Source organism: Prionailurus viverrinus, chromosome A3 (genome assembly GCF_022837055.1).
Source record: "Prionailurus viverrinus isolate Anna chromosome A3, UM_Priviv_1.0, whole genome shotgun sequence".
Lineage (NCBI taxonomy): Eukaryota > Metazoa > Chordata > Mammalia > Carnivora > Felidae > Prionailurus > Prionailurus viverrinus.
This window is the reverse complement of record NC_062563.1, coordinates 13,355,129-13,374,249: the sequence shown is the minus strand read 5'-3', so window position 1 is coordinate 13,374,249 and position 19,121 is coordinate 13,355,129. Positions and strand designations below refer to the sequence as shown.

Below are 19,121 nucleotides of genomic sequence, written 5' to 3'. Positions count from 1 at the left end.
GTGAGTGGGGGCCGAGCGGCAGGTGCTGACCCAGGAAGGCTGACCCTTTCCTCCAGGCCAGGCAGACGGTCAGCCACGGGGACGTATCGGCCACCAGGACGTCTGCGATCATCGCCTACCCCCGTGCCTGGTTGGCCACAGGCCTAATCCTTGCCCCATCTGTGGGAGGACCCCTGGCGGGAGGAGGAAGACCCCAGGCCCAGATTCAGCAGGTCTGTGGAGCAGTCAGAGCCCCGCCAGGCACTCAGGGCGCCTCGTGTTAATCCCCAGGGAGTCATGTCTCCACATCCCGCACGTCAGCCAGAGGACAAATCAATACCGTCGCCTCGAGACCCAAGCGCCCATATTTTTCGAGCAGGCCTAGGGCTCGGCTGACGTCGGGGCCTCTCCTGCGCCTCCCCGCCGCACAGACAATTATCTCCGAACGATCCGGTCAAGACTCGAGGAGCTGGAGAGAGGCAGCGAGCATTTTTCTCTCTGGTCGCTCTTCCCTGGCAGGGCCCGCTGCAGAAGGACAGCCCCTCCCCCCGTCTGGAGCGTTGACGTGAAAAAGAATCGCACAGGTTGTGACATCTGCCCAGACGCCCCCCACTCGTTAAATCACTTCTGACGTGGACAGGACACCGGGCTGCGCTCGCGTCCGCTCAGCCGGCCGCCCCGGCGCCCCGCGTGCGTCGCTCTTCTGTCCCGTGTCCGACGCTGCCCTTGGTCTGCACAAGCAGCAGGTAACAGTCAACGCGGAGACCGCGGGCCCGAGCTGGCCGATCGCCCGCCAAACGTGCGTGACCCGCGAGCGGGGGACGTGGGGACCCAGAGAGTGGGCGTCCCGGCTCTCTTCTCGGAGGCTCACGATCGAGCTGGGGAGCTGAGATGTGGGAAATAACACCTTAGCTCGTTCAGCAGACACGTGCTGAGCCCCACCCCCACCCCCAGCACGTGCTGGGCGCTGCCCTGGGCAGTGGGCCAGGCGGCCACCGTCCTCTGCTTTCGGGAACGACGACAGGGGGCAGCAGTGCCGCCTCGGGGGAGGTCTGTGAGTCTGGACGGCAGGAAGGAGGAGACCCCCGCCCAGGAGAGGCTTCCGGGGAGCGGGACCGCGGCGCCGGGGCCGGTGGGACAGCGAGGACCCTGCCTGCCGGACAGAGCGACGAAAGGCGGTTCCAGCAGGGGCGCGGCGTGCAAAGGCCCGCAGGCACCAGGGTGCAGCCAGCTCGGGAAGGAAAGCGGCGCGTGGCGGCGAAGCGACGTCCGAGGACGCTGAGGGCAGAGGGCAGGCGGTGGAGGGGAGGGCGCGGGGGCGGACGGCGCAGGGCCCGGGGCCACGCCGGGAGCACCCAGGGTCCTTAGGAGCAGCCTGGAGGCCTCGTGATGCTCAGCAGGGGTGGGACGTGGTGGCCGCGTTGGTGGTGTGGAGTGGGCGGAGCGTGTGCCCAGGGCGATCCGTGAGAGGGGCGAGGCTGTCACGCGGTGAGAGAGGCGGTCCCCCGAGCTGGGAGGGTGATGGCAGCGGGGGGGGGGGGGGGGGGGGGCGGGGCAGGGTCCAGAGATACCCAGGAGCCGACGCAGCGGGAATTAGGTTTGGGATTCGAGGGAGGGGAGGGGACAGGAGAGATGCCCAGGACCCGGCAAGGACCCGGTGGATGGCGTCACCGGCCGGTGAGGGGGGACATCCAGAGAGGCCACGTCTGGGGGTGACCGTGGGACGTTCACGTGGACACACAGGTCTAAAGCTGTCCAGTCTGGGCTGCGTGTGGTGAAGGGGTCACCTGCCTGTACGTCGCTCCTGAAGTCATGGGGAGGCTGAGACCCCCCGGAGGGAGAGCACAGTGTGACAGTGGGGGAGGGAGGCAGCTGGACCCGCACTGTCCATGGTGGCGGCTACAAGCTCCACGGATGCGTGTGTGTCTAGATGTGTGTGTGTGTCTAAGGGTGTGTGGGTCTAGGTGTGTGTGCACGTCCGCTGATAGTAAGGAGCCTGTAGCACGTGGGCCGTGGGGGCAGGAAAGGAGGCCTGAGCTGTGGGAGCAAAGCCGGGCTGGGGAGCCTGCCCTGGAGGAAGTGACGGGAGCTCGGGTGGGCTGAGCTGATCCTGGTGCGGTCCCAGGACAGAGCGCCGAGCACCCCAGTTAAGCCCCCAGTGCCCAGCAGGACACCCATTTTACAGAGGAGGAGACTGAGACCACAGAGGGCGGTGAGGTCCCCACGGTCCCCGAGTGGGAGGCCGAGCCCGCAGCCCTCACCCCTGCCCTGCAGAGCACTGCAGGGAGCTGGGGAGGCAGGCGGGGATCTGAGGGGGAGCCTGGAGGTGCTCTGGGGGCGGTGGGCAGGGAGGTGGGGAGGGGAAAGCAGTGGTGCAGGGGTGTAGAGGCGGCGCCTCGCTCAGCAGGCGCTCGCTGTGGGCTGTCCCATCGCCTACTTGTCACGCATCGTGTTTTTCGTCGGCTCGCAGACTCTTGTTGCAGGTTTATCCAGCAGGAGGGAAGAGGCGGACAGGGCCCGGTGCCTGTGGATGAACTGCCTCACAGATTTGCAGGCCGCACAGGATCCCTCGGGGCTTAAGATTTCTGCTCAGATCACTGTTTGAGATATGATCTAGATGCCTTTTGTGTCTTGGTGGGAGGAGAGTAAGGGTATTTCAAATATTAGTATAAAGAAGGTCACTTGGTTTTTCACTCTTGGAGATTATCAATCATTTGGAACTCTTTGGGGACAATGCATTTCACGGCAACTTTGACCCGGTGCAAATTGAGCGTTCAAGTTCAAATGTCTCTCATCCTTGACTTTGATGTAACATCACGTCATATTTTACTCATGAGCTGCATGCCTATAAGCAAAGTCAACTTTCAGAGTCTGGATCCCCAGTTAGCGGCAAGATAACTCTGTATTCTTCTGCTCTGGCTGCCGTGACAAAGAGCCACGTACTAGCGGCTTTAAATATCAGACATTTATTTTCTCATGGTTCTGGAGGCTGGAGGTCCAAGGTCAAGGGGGACGCAACCCAGCCCAGAATGGCTATTTTTCATGAAAGCAAGGCTCTTCCTTCTTTTTTTAGCGCTCCCAGCTCCCACCAAGATCTGTCACCTCCTGATTCTTAGAGTTATTAATCAAGTTGTCAGCAAGAATTTACTTAGGACTTCTTGCTCTCAGGTTCAAGGAATAACGGATGGTGCTAAGATGTTAAGAATGAGACACTGAATTCACAGAATATTTGGTCTACCTGGAGAGATAAACATAGTTAATTAAAAAGATACCCAAACTTTCTTTTCCTATTGCCAGGAAAAACCTACGAGAGGAAGACCCTCCCTGGGGATCTTCAGAGATGCTCTTGGTCAACACCGCTTGCCATTTCTAGTCTTTTAAGGAAAATGCTGAATGTTGCCCCTATATTAGTTCCGGACTTCCCATTTTGCCCACATGTAATTGAAAAGTTAGCCATTCTTGTCCTAGTGACTCAGCACTAAAGAAGTCATCAATCTCAGGCTTAAAATTAACTGCAAAATGTAAAAGAGACAATTCAGCACAGGGGGAAGGTAAGCATCGAGCTCATTTTGCAAACTTAAAAGTAATTTGGAATAAAATAATCACACTTGGAAAACTGGAAACTGGAGAAAAACTCTGCCAAGTTTGTTATGAAAAAAAAAAAACCTCATTATGAATCTTGAAACTCTTTAAGAATATTTTATCAAATGATCCGTTTCCAGCAAGGTTATTTTGGGGATCCATTCGATACCAGCTGACATGATTCTATTCTGCACTGACTTTAAAAACCACAGCCCCTACATCATAGTCTCCAATAAAAGAAGTGAGCAGGTGGAGGCTGATCGATACATTTATTTCTACACCCATCTCGTTCTTGCTTCAGCTGATGGCCTGGCTCATGGCGATGGCTTGTGAACTTGACCACTCTGTTTTACATGAAAGCCCTGTAGTCCCAGAGGTCCCGTGGCCCTTCCCGCACAGGGCAAAAGCAAGTCTCTACCTTGGGAGCCCACTGTGAGGAGGTTTTGTGAAGGCTGATGTCAGTTTGTGATGCCATGGGCTCCCAGGGGTTGGTCCCCTCTGAGAGCAGAAAAAAAGGGCTCATTTTTATTTTTTTTATTATTTTTTTTAATGGTTCTTTATTTTTGAGAGAGACAGAGACAGAGTGTGAGCGGGGCGGTGGGGGGGGGGGCAGAGAGAGAGGGAGATAGAATCCGAAGCAGGCTCCGGGCTCTGAGCAAGCTGTCAGCACAGAGCCCGACGCAGGGCTCGAACTCACAAACTGCGAGATCGTGACCTGAGCCAAAGTCGGACGCTCAACCCGCTGAGCCACCCAGGCGCCCCCAAAAAGGGCTCATTTTTAATGAAGGGGATTCACCTACATGGTGAATCTTTAGGCAGGGACTTTTTTCCCCCAAAAGTTCCACAATTGACTCAACTTGGGAATCCCTAATGATTCCTTTTGGCCTGAGGCAGTGCTTCCCCTAGAGACCTCCACGATACGAAGCACCACTCACTCAAGGAGACCCTGGCCCAGTAATGTGGCCTTCATGTTGGGTTGGTAGGTATCAGAAGGGTTCCTGTGTCTCTGGATGGTTCAGTGTCTCAAATTCGGTTCTCAAGCAATGATCTGTGAAGACCTCAGTGAGGTGGAAGCTAGAAGCAGGCACACCAGGGAATTAAAGCGTAAAAGGAATACTTTGCATTAGTAAAGCCATCTGCAGCTAATATCTTCTGTCTCCCCGAGTCTTCCCCAGTGTGGGGGGACCCGCCACCGCCTCCATCAGCATCACCATTACCCTCTGTCGTCGTGATTTCAGCCACAGTCTGCATCAACAACTATCAGGCTGAGCTGGAAGATGCCAGAAAATGCTTTGGGCAAGCCGACTTCAAATGAAAACAAAACCAGAAACAAACACGTACTGGTCACCAATCAACCGGCGGGTTTCTTGGAAACAATTTCTGAACCCGTGGAGATTGAAAGCAGGCTAACCTCTCTTTGCTACGAAAATACTGCAGGCTAGTTTCAAGAAAGGGCAGGGACGTGAGGCCTGGAAATACCCGTTGTTAATGGTGGGATACTTTGAAATGAATTGCTGCTACGTTTGACCTATTCTGAATTTTATAGGTTCAACGTGGGTGAGAGAAAAGTGACTCACCTGCAGAGAAAAAAAAAAAAAATTTCCCAGAGGACTTTTGGTTTCTAAATGGGGATCCTATTTGAGTCAACCCAAATCCTGCCATGCTGTCGTAGGGTGGGTGGAGCGAAATCAAAAGAGGGGGAGTTTTTCACCTCTGTTAATGCTCATGCGCACACCATTCTTTCTCTTCATAAAGCAGAGACCTCGAAGGTTGTTGTGAATCCCCTCCCCCACCATGTATCGTGCTGTCTCGGGAAAGCAGACAGCCACGAAGGGAAAGAGAAAACTGGAAGGCCCGAGAAGTTGTATGAAAGAAAGCAGCGTGGGTAATTATGTCACAGTATATCCTTGGGTGAGTTTCCTTTGGTCCCAGAGACCATCGCACATTTCAACGGAAGTAGGCTCCATTTAGAATTCATTTCTGTCTAAACCCAATCACGTCTTCTCCGCCTGGAGCATCCCCCATTTTTTTTTTTTTTTGAGGTTAAAGCTATGAACAACGTCTTCTCTTGGGTGTCCCTTGAGCAGAGCTGGAGGCAAGGGCTTGAGTCAGGTCGACTGGGGAAGTGATTCTAGGAACAGAAGTCAGGGCGCTGGGGAGAGTAGAACAGAGAAGGAAGAGAAGACAATCTGTGGATGTAACTTGAGTTAGTTAGTATGCACGGTGGTTTGAGAATATGGTTGTACATTTTTGACACTCTTCCAATCAAGAGCTGGAATCTATGCCCCCTCTCCTGGCCTGGGACTCTTCTAGCTGGTGGAAGCTATGCTGTGTGAACCCCCAATGCTGGATCAGAAAAGGCCATTCATCTTCCACCTTGTTTCTAGAACATTTGCTCTTGGGATGCTGAGCCCCCACGCAAGCAGTATGCCTCCCTGGAGGCTGCCATGTTGCAAGGAAGCCCAAGCCACATGGGGACTCCATGTTTAGACCCTCTGGTGGATAGTCCCAGCTGAGATTAATCTTTGAGCCTTTCCAGGAAGACATCAAACATGGAAACGAAGAAGTCTCCAGATGATTCGGTCCCCCAGGGATTTGAGTCACCCCCGGCACCATACCTCTTCCTAGAGGGAGCCCTTCAGACACTATGTGGTTGTGTCCTACCTGAGTTCCTGACCCACGGTACCAATGAATGTAACAGACTGGTCTTTGCTTTATGTCGCTAAGTTTTGGGGTCATTTGCTATATAGCAATAGGTAACTGGGACACACGGGTGGGTAAGGGGGCTCCATCCCGCTGGAGACCTTCTCAGGAACATTGAAAGTGTGCATTCTCACTGTCTGCAGATTCACTGGGAGGGGAATGATTACTCACTGACACTCATCCCAAGCTGGCACTGTTTATATTTCCATTATGCTCTGCATGGATATTTTCTCCAGATAGTTCACAACTAGACCTTCCACTCCATCAGATCTTTGCACAAATGTAGCCTTCTCGGGCAGGTTTTTCCTGCCCGTCCTTGTTAAACTGCACCCCCTTGGCATGTATCTCTCCTTCTGGTTTTATTTATCCCCACGGCACCTAATGCCCTCCAATAATCTTTATTTGGGTTACTCCTGTCTTCCCCTAATTAGACTCCACAAGGGTAATAATGTGTGTCACTTTGCTCAACGCTTTATCTTTGGCTCCCAGAAAAGTGCCCAGCATCTAGTAGGCACTCTAAAAAAATTTACTGAATGAAATAAACAAAATTTATTGCCTGAAATTCATTGCCTCCTTTACCGTTTATCCTTCCCTGAAAGACAGAGAAACACAGTGTGCATGATTGTTAATGTCTGGCAGAAAAAGATACATAATTGAAATAAAGTTTTCCAATTTTTTGGAAATTTCAAATGAATGCTACTTGAACTGGACTTCTTTTTCCGGGCCCACTCTTTTTCTTCTCATTGTGAGCTCAAAACGTTGACTCTAGCTTAGCTTTTTATTCCTTCTCAAATACTGGCTTTAGTTCCTGGGTGGCCCCATTGTCTACAAGAGACATTTTAACATGATACGTTCAAGGTTACCGATGCTATTTTAAATGTTTCTTAAAAATTATTTTGGTTTGGCAAGATTCGGAATCCAGAAACACATTCTGTTATGCATTCTCTTACTTACTATTTACATATTTCTTTTAAAAAAAACCAGTGATTTTCGTTCTGTCTTAGAGTTACATTCATGCCTTTCCTTATTGCCTCACGACACAAAAATATGTTTAAAAGGGACCTGCTTCCCCAGTGGCCCCTAAGTATTTTCCATCAGTTGATACATCTGCTATTAGTGTATGAAATCTGCTTTTATCCAGAGGCACACAAATGAACCTTTGCACTACCTATCACAACGTGTGTATCTTAGGGGAGAAAAAGACCTTCAAACATTCATATCTTCCCAAGCCACACGTCCCAAGGACCAGGATCGTCTTGAGAGAAAGATAAGGCAGGCTTCGCAAAGAATGTAAAATCACTTCTTCACTCAGGCTGGAACTTTGCTTATGTGAATAACGAACACTCCTTTGTGCGACTGAATACGTGTGACAGGGAAGAAGCCGCCCGGCACGGGTCCACATGCACCTGCTCGGTTTTCATTATTTTCCGCCAGGGGAAATGTACGATTTCCCCACAGCAGGGAGGCCCGCGATTGTGACACACGGGCTCCCGGATGCCGTCGGGAGGCTTCCTGAGGAGGCCTCGTGGCTGCGACACGGGAGGCCCCGCCGCGGGCAGCGCCCGTCCTCTGCTTCTCTCTGGCTGTGAGGTTGCAAGTGGGAGGCTGGCGGGGGGGGGCCTGTGGCCGCGGCACCTGCAGGGTCGGCGCCCGGGGCTCAGCTGCGGGCCAAGGCGGAGCTCCGCCGGGCCAGGTCCCTGCTCTGGCTCCGCCCAGAAGTTGGACTCATGAAGGAAAGGCAGCCCCTGCCTCCCGTGAACCCTCTGTCTACATCCAGGTAGGTCCCCTAAGGCCAAGGTCAGCCAGGAGCGAACGTCCGTTTGCCCAGAATGTGGGACACCAGCTCCTCAGGGGGGCCTCCTGGAAGGAGGAGGGGCTGGTGGACGGGCAGGGGCCGGGCCCCCACCCCTGCTCCCCAGGCCACAGTCCCCGCAAAGTCGTCGCCGTCCCTGCACACTCCTTCCCCGCTGGGAGAGGGGTCGAGAGCTGTCCTTCCTTCCCCGAGCTCTGGGAGGGCCTGCTGGGCTGATGCGCAGAGGATTTGAGTCCTGCACACAGTGGGGCCCCGGGTCTCGGCTGTTACCATGCGGGGAGTTCTTAACGCGAGAGGGGGGTTTCTGGTGCCAACTTGAGGAAGTTACTCGTGTCCCCAAGGACGAAACATAGACGAGAGCTGGGTCCTTAGGGGGATGTGGGCCCAGCATCCACCATCAAGCGGCTCCAACGTCTCAAAAACGTAAACAAGCGAAGCCGGGGACCGTCTGGTGGCCTGTCCACAGCCCCTCTGAACAGACCTGGACTCTCGTTTCTCATCCGGGAGCCGAGAGGCCTCTGTCTCCTTTGTCCCCGTTCTCTCTGTCCCTCCTTCTCACCCCCTCTTTGTTCCTCTTTCTGCCTTTGCTCAAACTGCGAAGGCACGAGTCTTCTGAGAAGCAGAGCAGCCGGACGAGGGGAGAGTGTGTCCTTGATGATGCCGAGAGGCTGAAACCTTGACATTTTCCTGCGGTCGAGTTGTCTCCCCGTTTCCAGGGGTGGTGCGTCCACAGGGCCGGCGTGGGGTGTTCTGGGCACACCCGCCGCCTAAGGACGCCCCTCCCCTGCCCGTGGTGGGGGGTCCGGGAGGATCGTGGCAGGTGATCGCCGGCTCCTCAGTTTCCTCTGTGAGTCTGGGGCCTGGCTCTGCGCCGGGCAGCACCCCCCTCCCGGCAAGGCTCCATGCTGCCCCATGTCCAGATTGGGGTTGGTCCTGGGCTGGCGAGGTGCCTACCGCCTCCCGGCCCCCTCGGGCCTGAGGGAGGCGCCCCAGCTGCTCCGGAGGAAGAGCCACTCTGGCTTCCAGATCCGAGAGTTTTCGACAACGCTGCACAGGACCCAGGTTCCCTTCCTCGGTCGGTGGGGCCGCCAAGCACCTGTCACTCAGACCAGGGACCTGCCCACGTGTCATCCTGTGGGCCTCCCTCTTCTTCCGGCCCGTGTCCAGTCCACAAAACTCAAAGTAGTCTCCAGTCTGTCTGCCCCTCTGTCCCCTGCCGTCACCCATGTCCTCGCTTGGGTCACCACTGCAGCCGGACGGCTCCTCCTGGTGGCCTCCTGGCCCCACGCCCAGATCGATGCTCCACACGCTCCCAGAGTGAGAGTGAGCCTGTGAGATCCACAGGAGACACGTCCCCCTGAGTAGATGTGTCGGTGGAGGAAGGGGACCCCACTTCCTGTTGCACCTGCAGAGCCCATCACGACTCCTGTGGGTTCCGCAGAATCATCTCCGATTGCCTCCCCTCCTTCCCTCTCAGGGAACCGGCCTCCTGGCTCCCCCTACAAACCCCAAGTCTCCCTGCCTCAGGGCCTTTGCACATGCCACCCCCACTTCCCCAGACCTGCTGCTTCATGCCCTTCTAGTCTCTGCTCAAGTGTCACCTCCTCAGATAGTAGCTGTGACCACCTGCCCATGGAAGCCGTCTGCACCCTACATCCTGTCCCTATTTCCTGCACAGCTGTCTCCATCTGAGATTGATTATTCATCGCCTTTTGACCCACAGGAATGGCAACCGCGTGGGAGCCGGAACCCCCTCTGTCTGTCTGCTGTTGGATTCCTGCTCTGAGGACAGAGTTGGTTCTTGATCTGCATTCGTTGAGTCACTGAAGGACTGGGAAGAACAATAGAATGGAATCTTAAGAATTCTGAAATTGGAATCCTGGAACATTCGAGTCAGAAGGAGCCCTTGGAAATCGCTTACTCAAACCCATTCCCTTTGCAATTTCGTGAACCGAGTCTCAGGAGGACAAGTGATTTGCTTCCCATCTGAGGCCCCGGGGCTGTTGCTCGGTTAGAGGGACCCGCGTAGCCCGCTGTGCTGTGTGCACCGGCTGAGGGGAGGCTCTCGGGACTTCTCCTCCCCTGACACACGGCCGAGGACAGTAGGGACAGGCGGCACAAATAGACCAGAGGACACATGACGAGAAGCAGTGGGTTCTGAGGAGACGGAGCTGGGGGGGGGGGGGGGACGGGGGCCCAGAAAGGCTCCCCGAGTGCGAGCAGGTCGAATGGCCTGAGGGGCAGGCGAACCCCACATGTGAGGCTCTTCGGCAAGAACGGAGTGAGGCCCGTCCCTCCAGTCCCTCAGGACTGCCCGGCTCGGCCAGAATGCACATCAGACCATGTGCTCCCTCCTAGAAGCTTCTACTGGCTTCTGTATCCGCTTCCTAGGGCTGCCTTGACAAGTCGCCACAAACCGGGGGCTCCAAACCACAGAGAACGGTCTTCTCCCAGTTTGGGGGGACAGAAGTCCGGAGCCACGGGGTTGGCGGGGCTGGTGCCTCTGGCGGCTCCGAGGGGGCCCCTGCCCCTTGCCTCCAGCTCGGCCACGAGGACGAGGACTCAGACTCTCATCCTCTGTGCATCTCGGGACCTAGAGCTGGCCTGGCCCAGCGAGGGCGGATCTGAGCCCCTGAGTGTGTGTCCCCCGGACCCTCGGACGGCCTGCGGGGCCCCTGAGGAGCACGAGGAGGAGGGGCGGGCAGGTTCGGGGCAGGGTCCCCAGGGCCCGGCTCCCGCCTCACATCTGAAGGTCACATTGGGCTTCTGCTGACGGGTGGACAGAGGCAGTGAGAGAGAGCGAACGGAACAAGTCATGACGACCCCAAGGACTTGGTCTGAGCAGCTGGAGAAACGGGGCACCTAGTGAGTCGGGGGAGGGGCGTCTCAGGAGGAGCCCGCAGGGCAGGGAGGGGCCGAGATGCAGGGAGACCAGGCTGGTGCTGAGCCGCCCAGCGGAACCTTCCGGAGAGGACGGGGCCTGAGCCCCCTCGCCCCAGGCTCAAGAGCTTCCTTCATGGGAGCTGGAGGAAGACCACCTGCGTCGTCACGGAGCAGGGGAGGCCAGCCAGACCCTGCACTTGTGTCTCCCTCTGAGGGACAAAGGTCAGTGTCACAGCAGTCAGCTCTGATGCTGGCTCTGGGCCAAGACCCTGAATATTCCATGAGAACTCTGCACTGATGAAATTTTCATTAAAGAAACATTATCCCTTTCACTCTCCTTGTTATTCCGTGGCTCTGAGTGTCAGGCTAATTTGGGTTTGATTACCCCGGTGATCCGAAGATTGGAGCATTATTAAAAATTTAGATGAGCAATGATATGTCTGGACCTCCCTCTCCTCTCTCAGCCGGAGCACAAGGGCCTCTGCTAATGATTGCAGCGAACTGGGGCAGTCGTGGCAATTAGGGAGTTATCTGTAGTTGGAGGGAGCTTCGACCGCTCCGCCTCCCGCGGGAATTAGCTGCTCGCCTTGCAGGGCACGCGGATTTAATTGATAAAATGCATCAAAAGGAAACTCCAGTCCTGGACCCAGGTTAAGGACTGAGGGGCTGTCCGTTTGCCCGGGCAGCTCCCTTCCCCTTTCTGTGACTCACACGTGCCCCGCGTGGAGAGTGAGGAGGCTGGACCGGGGCAGATGCTGAGACATGGTGGCCTGTGGGCTGAAATCAGCTTCCAGAGGGAGTCCGTCCTGGGCACGGTCGTGTTTGTTTGATGAGCGTTTCCCCAGGCTTGAGATCTCCGCTGCTGCGCGTTTCGCGTCTGTTCCCTTGTCTCATTTTCCCACCCATGACATAGATACACCTCTTCCCACTTCACTGACGGGGAAACGCTGGCCAAGATGGGTTAGGCGACTTTCCCTGGGTCGCCTGCTTGGCAGGAGGACAGGCAGGATGGGAACCCAGGTGGTCTGACTTCCAGAGCCAATGCTCTCAACATGATGCCTCTGTGCCAAACTTGTTTTTATTATTATTTTCATTTTCGGAAGCACGTTGTTAATAAATAATTAATTGTCGGAATTTTCATAGCATGCATTTTTGTATAAAACATAGTCTATATGTTAAAATAATTGAGCTCTTTCAAAACTCAGTCCACATTTCCTCCTTGCTATAAGCAGCCAGTACCAACATCCCCTTAGCATGGAACATTCTTCCTCTGGGCTGTCAAACCCCCCAGTCCCAGAGTCTCCTCATCACTATGACCGCGTATCATTCACTTATTGAATTTTCCCTTTTAATGATGCTTGGGTTGCTTCACATTTTGACTTAATTGCCTGGTACCGGTAGGCATTTGGGTTTGTAACCTTTGAGCTGGATGCTCTCTTAGTCTTTCCTGTGGTTGGAATTTTTGGTTTCATGAGAAAGTAGCAACAAAAGTAATTTATTTATCTAATTAAGAGATATGCAGATATCTAGCTCTTCAATCCTAGCTTTCTAGGCATCTATGTCTAATTTAGTATGCAGGAAGGGACCCCTCTCTATTTAGGAATGATGGAATACCGTATATCAGACCAAGGGGAACACCTAGCAAAGATTAGTAAACCGAAAGAAAGGAAGTAAGGAAGAAAGGGACTTAAAGGCATCAGAGAGCAACCCAGGCTGCCAGGACGTGACGTCCATGATTCCAGAGAGAAGTGAGGTACATGCAGTGAGCCCCACATTCTTCACCCCGTCCAGTCTTTGCACTAGCTGCCAGTTTGTAAGTGCAGAGGGATCCTGAGAGCCGAAAGCGCCAATTCAGAGCTCTCTGCTAAGTTCATAGATCTGTTGACATAGGAGTTGGCATTCGAGGCTACGGAGCAATCGAGCACTTGGGGGCCCAAGACACCGGAGAAAGCAGCCTCCCCCCAGCAGTGAGTCTGACCTTCGGCAGCACTTTCAGGAAGGTATTTGTTGATTCCTAAGCTTACAGAACATGATGCCCAGACACCAAGCTGAAAGGGGGGTTGCAGAAAAGCTGAGAAACGTACCTGCGTGTTCACCAATATCACGTGGCCCTAACAATAAATATTAGCGTTCAAGACTCAAAGCACAGGAGTCCTGAAAAATGTGCAAGTCTTACAGGTGAGACCCTAGAATGACTTTCTCTGGGAGTAAGTTCAAGCCAAAATAAACCAGGCTGTGTGAAGACTGCCAATGTGACTTAAATGATCTTAAGTCCAGGTCCAGATTTGATCAAGAAATCTGCCCCAACCACTGTGGCTGCTGGAAGAACGTACTCTCTAGGAGAAGACAACAGCATTAAGCGACACTAAATTTCTCAAATAAGATATCCAGGTTTCACAAAAAGTGACCAAACCCAACAGGAGCAGGAACCAATGACCAAAATCAAACAGTGAAAAAACAGAAGACAGGAAAAGACTCATGGATGCCTCAGTGCTGGAATGTACCAGGCAAGAACTTTGAAATAATTATTATCCATATGTTAACCTAGAAATATTAACAGGGGGAACATTTAATCAGAGAAAGGCAATTTATACAGAGTCAGATGAATAGTCTGAAACTGAAAAATAAAACAAGTGAAATAAAAAAACAACACAAGAGGTTGGTATATCAACAATTTCGACAAAAAAAGAAAAAAAGGTGTTTTTTTTTTAAAAAAATATCCACACTCAGCAGGGAATAAAAACGTTGAAAATACGGAATATTGTGAGAAGTTCTAAAATATGTGTAATTGAAATTCTAAGAAACAAAGAAAGAGAGGGAAAATGCCGCAGGAACGCTACGTCAAGAGATTTTGAGGATTTTCCCAAGGCCGACGACATACAGCGGGTTGCAAATTCAAGAACTCCTATCATGACGAAAACGGGGAAACATACGCTTGATTACATCATGGCGAAACCGCCAACCAGGAAGACGTAGAGGAAATCTTGAACACAGCCGGAGAAAAACCACTCGTCTCCTTCAAAGGAGAAACAATGGTAAACAGTGGTCTTCTCCATAAGAACGACGGAGCCAGAAGATACTGGAATATGGCGCAGATGGGGGGGGGGGGGTGGTGGTGGTGGTGGGGAAACCCTGCCCAGTCGTGATTTTATACCGATTGGAAATACACTTTGGAAGTGAAGGTGAGATAGGCGCATTTTCAGAGAAGCAAAAATTGGAGAAATTTTCTGCCAGCGGGTTGGCACTCAAATAGACACGGAGGGGATTGCCCAGGCAGAGGCAAAATGATTCCAAATGAAAATTCAGAAACACATGGAAGAAAGAGGAGCAATAGGAAGTTGTTTAACGAGTTCACAAAACAGTCGTAATAATAGTGTCCTGCTGGGTTTACAGTCCACGAGGAATGAAACTCAACTGTGATAAGAGAAACATCCAGAAGGATGCTAAGTGGTAGGACAGTGTCCTCAGGGTCTTTGTCATTCAGGAAGGGGTAAGGTTCTAATTCAGGGCAGACTCTAACCAGTGGAGGGTGTATATGCCCTAGTCCCTAGTACGTGCCTTAAAACAATAATGAAGACGTCACGACAATCTAGTTGAAGGTTACAAAATAAAATAATAAAGATACGTGACAATACAAAACAGGGAAGGAAAGGAGAGAAAAAGATGATACAGATAGAAGACAGACAGTAAGGGGTCCCTGGGTGGCTCAGTCGGTTGAGCGTCTGACCTCAGCTCAGGTCATGATCTCACAGCTCGTGAGTTCAGGCCCCGAGTTGGGCTCTGTGCTGACAGCACAGTTTCTGTGTCTCCTTCTCTCTCTGCCCCTTCCCTGCTCATTCTCTGTCTCTTAAAAAAAAAAAAAAGTTAAAAAATAAAACAAAAAATAAAGGAAACAAGGAGTAAGCGCATAGACTTAAATCATAGGAATAATCACATTAACTGTAAACAGGCTGGTCTTGTTTTTGTATCTGTAGAGAAAAAGGAGTCTGCGTCTCACCTACAGTGCATGTTTCAAAGGTAGATGTGCTTGTGACTCACTCGAGGAGCTCGCGGAAATGTGGGACTCCCCGGGCCCAAGTTCAATGTCCAGGGGCGGGATTTGAGAAGCTGCCTTTCTACTAAGCACAGACCTGTCTTCGAGGGAACGAGAGGGGCAGGAATGAGGATAAACCGAAAGCACACAGTTACTTTTCGTGGAGCTTAGAGATCAACGAGGGAATAATACAGGCACACAAATGAATGCAGGAAATCGCAGAAGCGTCTTCAGTGAGGGTCCTCTGCCCTCATGCAAACGACCCAGGGTCAGAGATCTCCCGTCATCTCAACCAGTCGGGTCTTGACAATAGCTGTGAGTGGGAGCCCGGGTGGGCAGGGATCCCCCCACGTACTTGTGTGCTTATTGATGGAGCTCAGCTCAAGCAAAGAAAGTTAAATCCGGGCTGGAGAAGGAGGCTGATGCTGTGCGGGGACACATGGCTCCATCTGGTTCAGGATGCCTGTCCCCCCCACCCACCCCCGCCAAGCCCTGCTGGAGACAGAACACCGAGGGGGAGGGGCTGTGTTTCAAGGCCAAGAGCAGCTGGCAGGTTCACTGGCTCTGGTGTCCCCAGGGGTCCCAGGCCTCAGCAAGTGAAGGTGACATAGGGATTTGATCCCAGAGGAGGAGGGCTCACGCCGGCCCTGAGGTGCCGGGAAGCTCTTTCTGTGACTGAGCTTCCGGATCCACAAAGCTGGACCTGAAAGGGGTCCCCTGAGGCAGAGGCCATGCGGGTGGGGGGCGCAGGCCTGTGCTGCCTCCGGCTGCCCAGGGCACACGTCCGGGGCTGCGAGCATCTCCCGGCGAGCTGACGTGGCTGGAGGGGCGGCTCCAGAGTCCCTGGCACCACGGCCGATGTCCTAGGACGGACCCAGGGAGGTGGTGGTGGCAGTGACTGGGGCCACGCTGATCTGCTCAGCGCTACCAGGGGCGAAGAAGATGAGGATGCGGGTGACTTTGCCCTTGTGTCAGTTTTGGAATTCTACAATTAACTTTTAATTATACAACTACCAGATGGATGTGCTTTCTGGGCCCACAGAGCGCTCAGAACAATTCATTTGAAAAGACCCAGCACTCAGAGACATCGTCATGAATTCACACAAATCTGGGAAGAAGAGAAAGTCCTAGAAGCCTCCAGAGAGGACTTGCTCTCAAATTCAGGACCAGGACTCAGGAAGCAACCCTGGGGCTGGAAGAGAGCAGCGGCTTCAAACCTCTTGGGAAATTTACTCCGAGCGTAGAGCGTGAACCACGGCCACGTCACAGATCAAGGGCAAGGTCAGAATGAGCACGTTCACCTGCAAGATGGCAGAGACTCATCTCCTCCGTGCCCTTTCTCGGGAAGCCACGGGCAGAGGACATGCTGCACCAGCAAGGGGTGGGTCAGGAACGCCACCCTGGGTCCCAGACAAGGAGGTGGGAGATCCTTCGGAGGCGGGGGAGGGGCAGAGTCTCCAGGACGAATCAGAGCACCAGGGGAACGGCAGGAAGCAGATCTCGAGAGCAGCCCAAGAAAACCATCAACCAACCGGTCTCCTTACCTGGCGGTGTGAGCCTCCTGACGGGTGGGTTATAGGCAAGGCTCGGACCGTAGGGATGGATTAGCGACAGCAATGGAGAAAACGCAGGGAGCGGAAGAAAGCCAAGGCAATACTCATTTTAGAGAAACGAAACACAGCAAAACACAAACTTATAAAATGGCCAATTGAACTTCACATCACACAGCTCATCTGTGCGTGTTCTTTTGCTGGACAACGGACACCGTGTGTTTCTTCCGTGCCACTAAGTCTCGCTCTGACTGTCAGGATGACGCGGGAGGGTGAATGAACAAGCAGCTACGCGAGCCTATTATCTAGACACACGGCGGTAGATACTCATAGCAACACTAGAATTGCTGAAAATGGTTGTTTCCTGGAGCACAAGTCCGTGGCGAGGGGTGGGGCAGGCAGGTTCGCACCGTCAGCCCTATAATCCAGTAATCCTCTATGACCTTGATAAAAGTTATAATTAAGTGAAGAGCATAGGTATTTTTTGGTGTAGACTTTACATACAAATAAAAGCATGCTGTGTCGTGTTCCTCATTGCCTTTCTTCCTCGAGGATATGTTTTTCGTTCTCACGTGACCATGTGCGGTTGGAGCTTTCTTTTGTTTGCTGGATGGCATCCCTTGGCAACGTCACTGTCACAGCTCTTCATCCACTTGCCTGGTAGACATTTGGGGTCTTCCCGAATTTTCCCTCTTACGGACGAGCCTGCCGGGAGCGTCTTGGTGCGTGCGTACGTGTGTGTTTTCCCCGAGTTTGATTCCGAAGACTGTCCTTGCCGGATCCGAGGGACTCACCTCTTAGCTTTCATGGATGATGCCAAGTCGCCGAGCCCCTGTCTAAGCAGCCAAGATAACAGCAAAATATGTTAAAAAAAAAAAAACAAACAAAACAACTCTCTGAATCAAGCTAGATTCTCTTTGCTTTTCTCCTCCTTTCTTATTTTTGACTGAGAATTTTACGGTTGACTGCTTTCACCATATGTCTCCTCAACCTCTCTGTACCCTCTATTTATTTCTTCCACAAACACTGACTGATTGCTCTATTTTCTAGGCCCTGGCTGTGACACCGGCCACATGGTGACAGAGGGCACAGGCCCTGTCTTTGAGAACCCGGGGCTGGGAAAGAGGCATGTGAAGAGATGATTAAGGTACAGACGAGGAAGGTCATGGCGAAAGAAACAACAGCTGTGGGATCGCAGGTCTGAGTGACCGCCTGGCCACCTTCTCAGGGTGTCTCTGTCTGCCTCCCTCCGGCAGCTCCGTCCAGAAGCCTCTGGACCAGAGTCACCCCTCCTCCCTCCCTCTCTGTCTTCCCAACCCCAATCTGGCAGGTGAGTCACATCAGCCACCCCTCAGCTCAAAGGTGGCCCGAGGCTTTTGATCTCCCTTAGAGTGAAAGCCAGGGACATGACAGGGAGTTATGGACTGAATGTCTGTGTCCCCCCAGCTCGTATGTTGAAACCCTACCCAGCATGGTGGTGTTAGGAGTTGGGGCCTTTGGAGATTGGACCACGAGGGTAGAGGCCCCATGAGTGGGATTCGTGCCCTTGTAAGAGTCACAAGAGACCTTCCTCGTCTTCTCTCCTTCCTGCCACGTGAGGATCCAGGAAGTCTGCAGTCTGAAGAGGCACCAGAACCGGCCTCTGCTGGCACCACCATGTCAGACTTCCAGCCTCCAGAACCGTGGGAATACATTTCTGATGTTCGTAAGCCACCCCACCTATGGTGCTTTGTTAGAACAGCTCCAGCTGGCCAACCCACAAGGATCCTCAAAGCCCTGGAGGACCTCGTTCTTTCCTCCTCATTTCCTGCTTGCCTTGGAATGGGACGCCAGGTCGATGCCAAAGAGAGACAGCTTGTTGACCAGAACACGAGAGGCCCTGGCCTCTCCAACACAGAACAGCCAGAGCAGAACATTCTTTTCCTTGAACAGTGACCAAGTGCGTGAGGAAATCCCTATTGTGGTCACTGCAAACATCGCTATTCTAGAACAGTGCGTGTGTTACGACTACTCCTGGCTTGTTTGGTGTTTTGACAGAATAATTATACTGTTTTGAATGGTAGCTTCATACACAGGAAGCTGGTTACCGCCAGCTTCTTGTCTCCCAAGTGTGAGGGAGACACAACAGGAGGGAGGCTCCCCGCCCTTGGTCACCTGACAGGTGGAACGAAGGTAGACTTGGTTCCCTTAGAGGCAGCCTCGGAGGAGACGGTCCAGGCTGGATGGAGCTGACCTGAAGCTCCTCAGCATTGCTTACCCACAGCTCAGTCCAGTTGGGGCCCCAGAGCCCCGCTCCAGGGGTCCCACCTTTGTAGGACTAGGCCCAGGCCTGAGGACAAGAGGGAGGGCTCCCGAAGGCTGGCCGGAGCAGTGCTCTTGGCTGGTTCCATGCTCCTGTCGTGGAGACTGAGGACAGAACGACGGAAAGCCCGGTAGGACTTTTCAGCTTCCACGTGGCATGCCCAACGGCCCAATTTACCCGTTTAGAGCAATACGGATATTTTAGGGTTTTTTTTTCTCTTCAGGTTTTAATTTCACAAGTAATATAAAAAGATTTTATTAAAATGGAGGTAGTTTG

At 53.1% G+C, this 19,121-nt stretch overlaps 1 long non-coding RNA gene across 1 annotated transcript; it reads left to right on the top strand.

Moving 5' to 3' along the window:
• Window positions 1–645: 645 nt before the first annotated feature.
• LOC125162459 (uncharacterized) lies at window positions 646–18,503 on the top strand. Its single transcript, XR_007151045.1, has 3 exons — window positions 646–725; window positions 17,594–17,873; window positions 18,150–18,503. It is a non-coding gene; the product is annotated as an uncharacterized LOC125162459 (long non-coding RNA).
• Window positions 18,504–19,121: the final 618 nt, after the last annotated feature.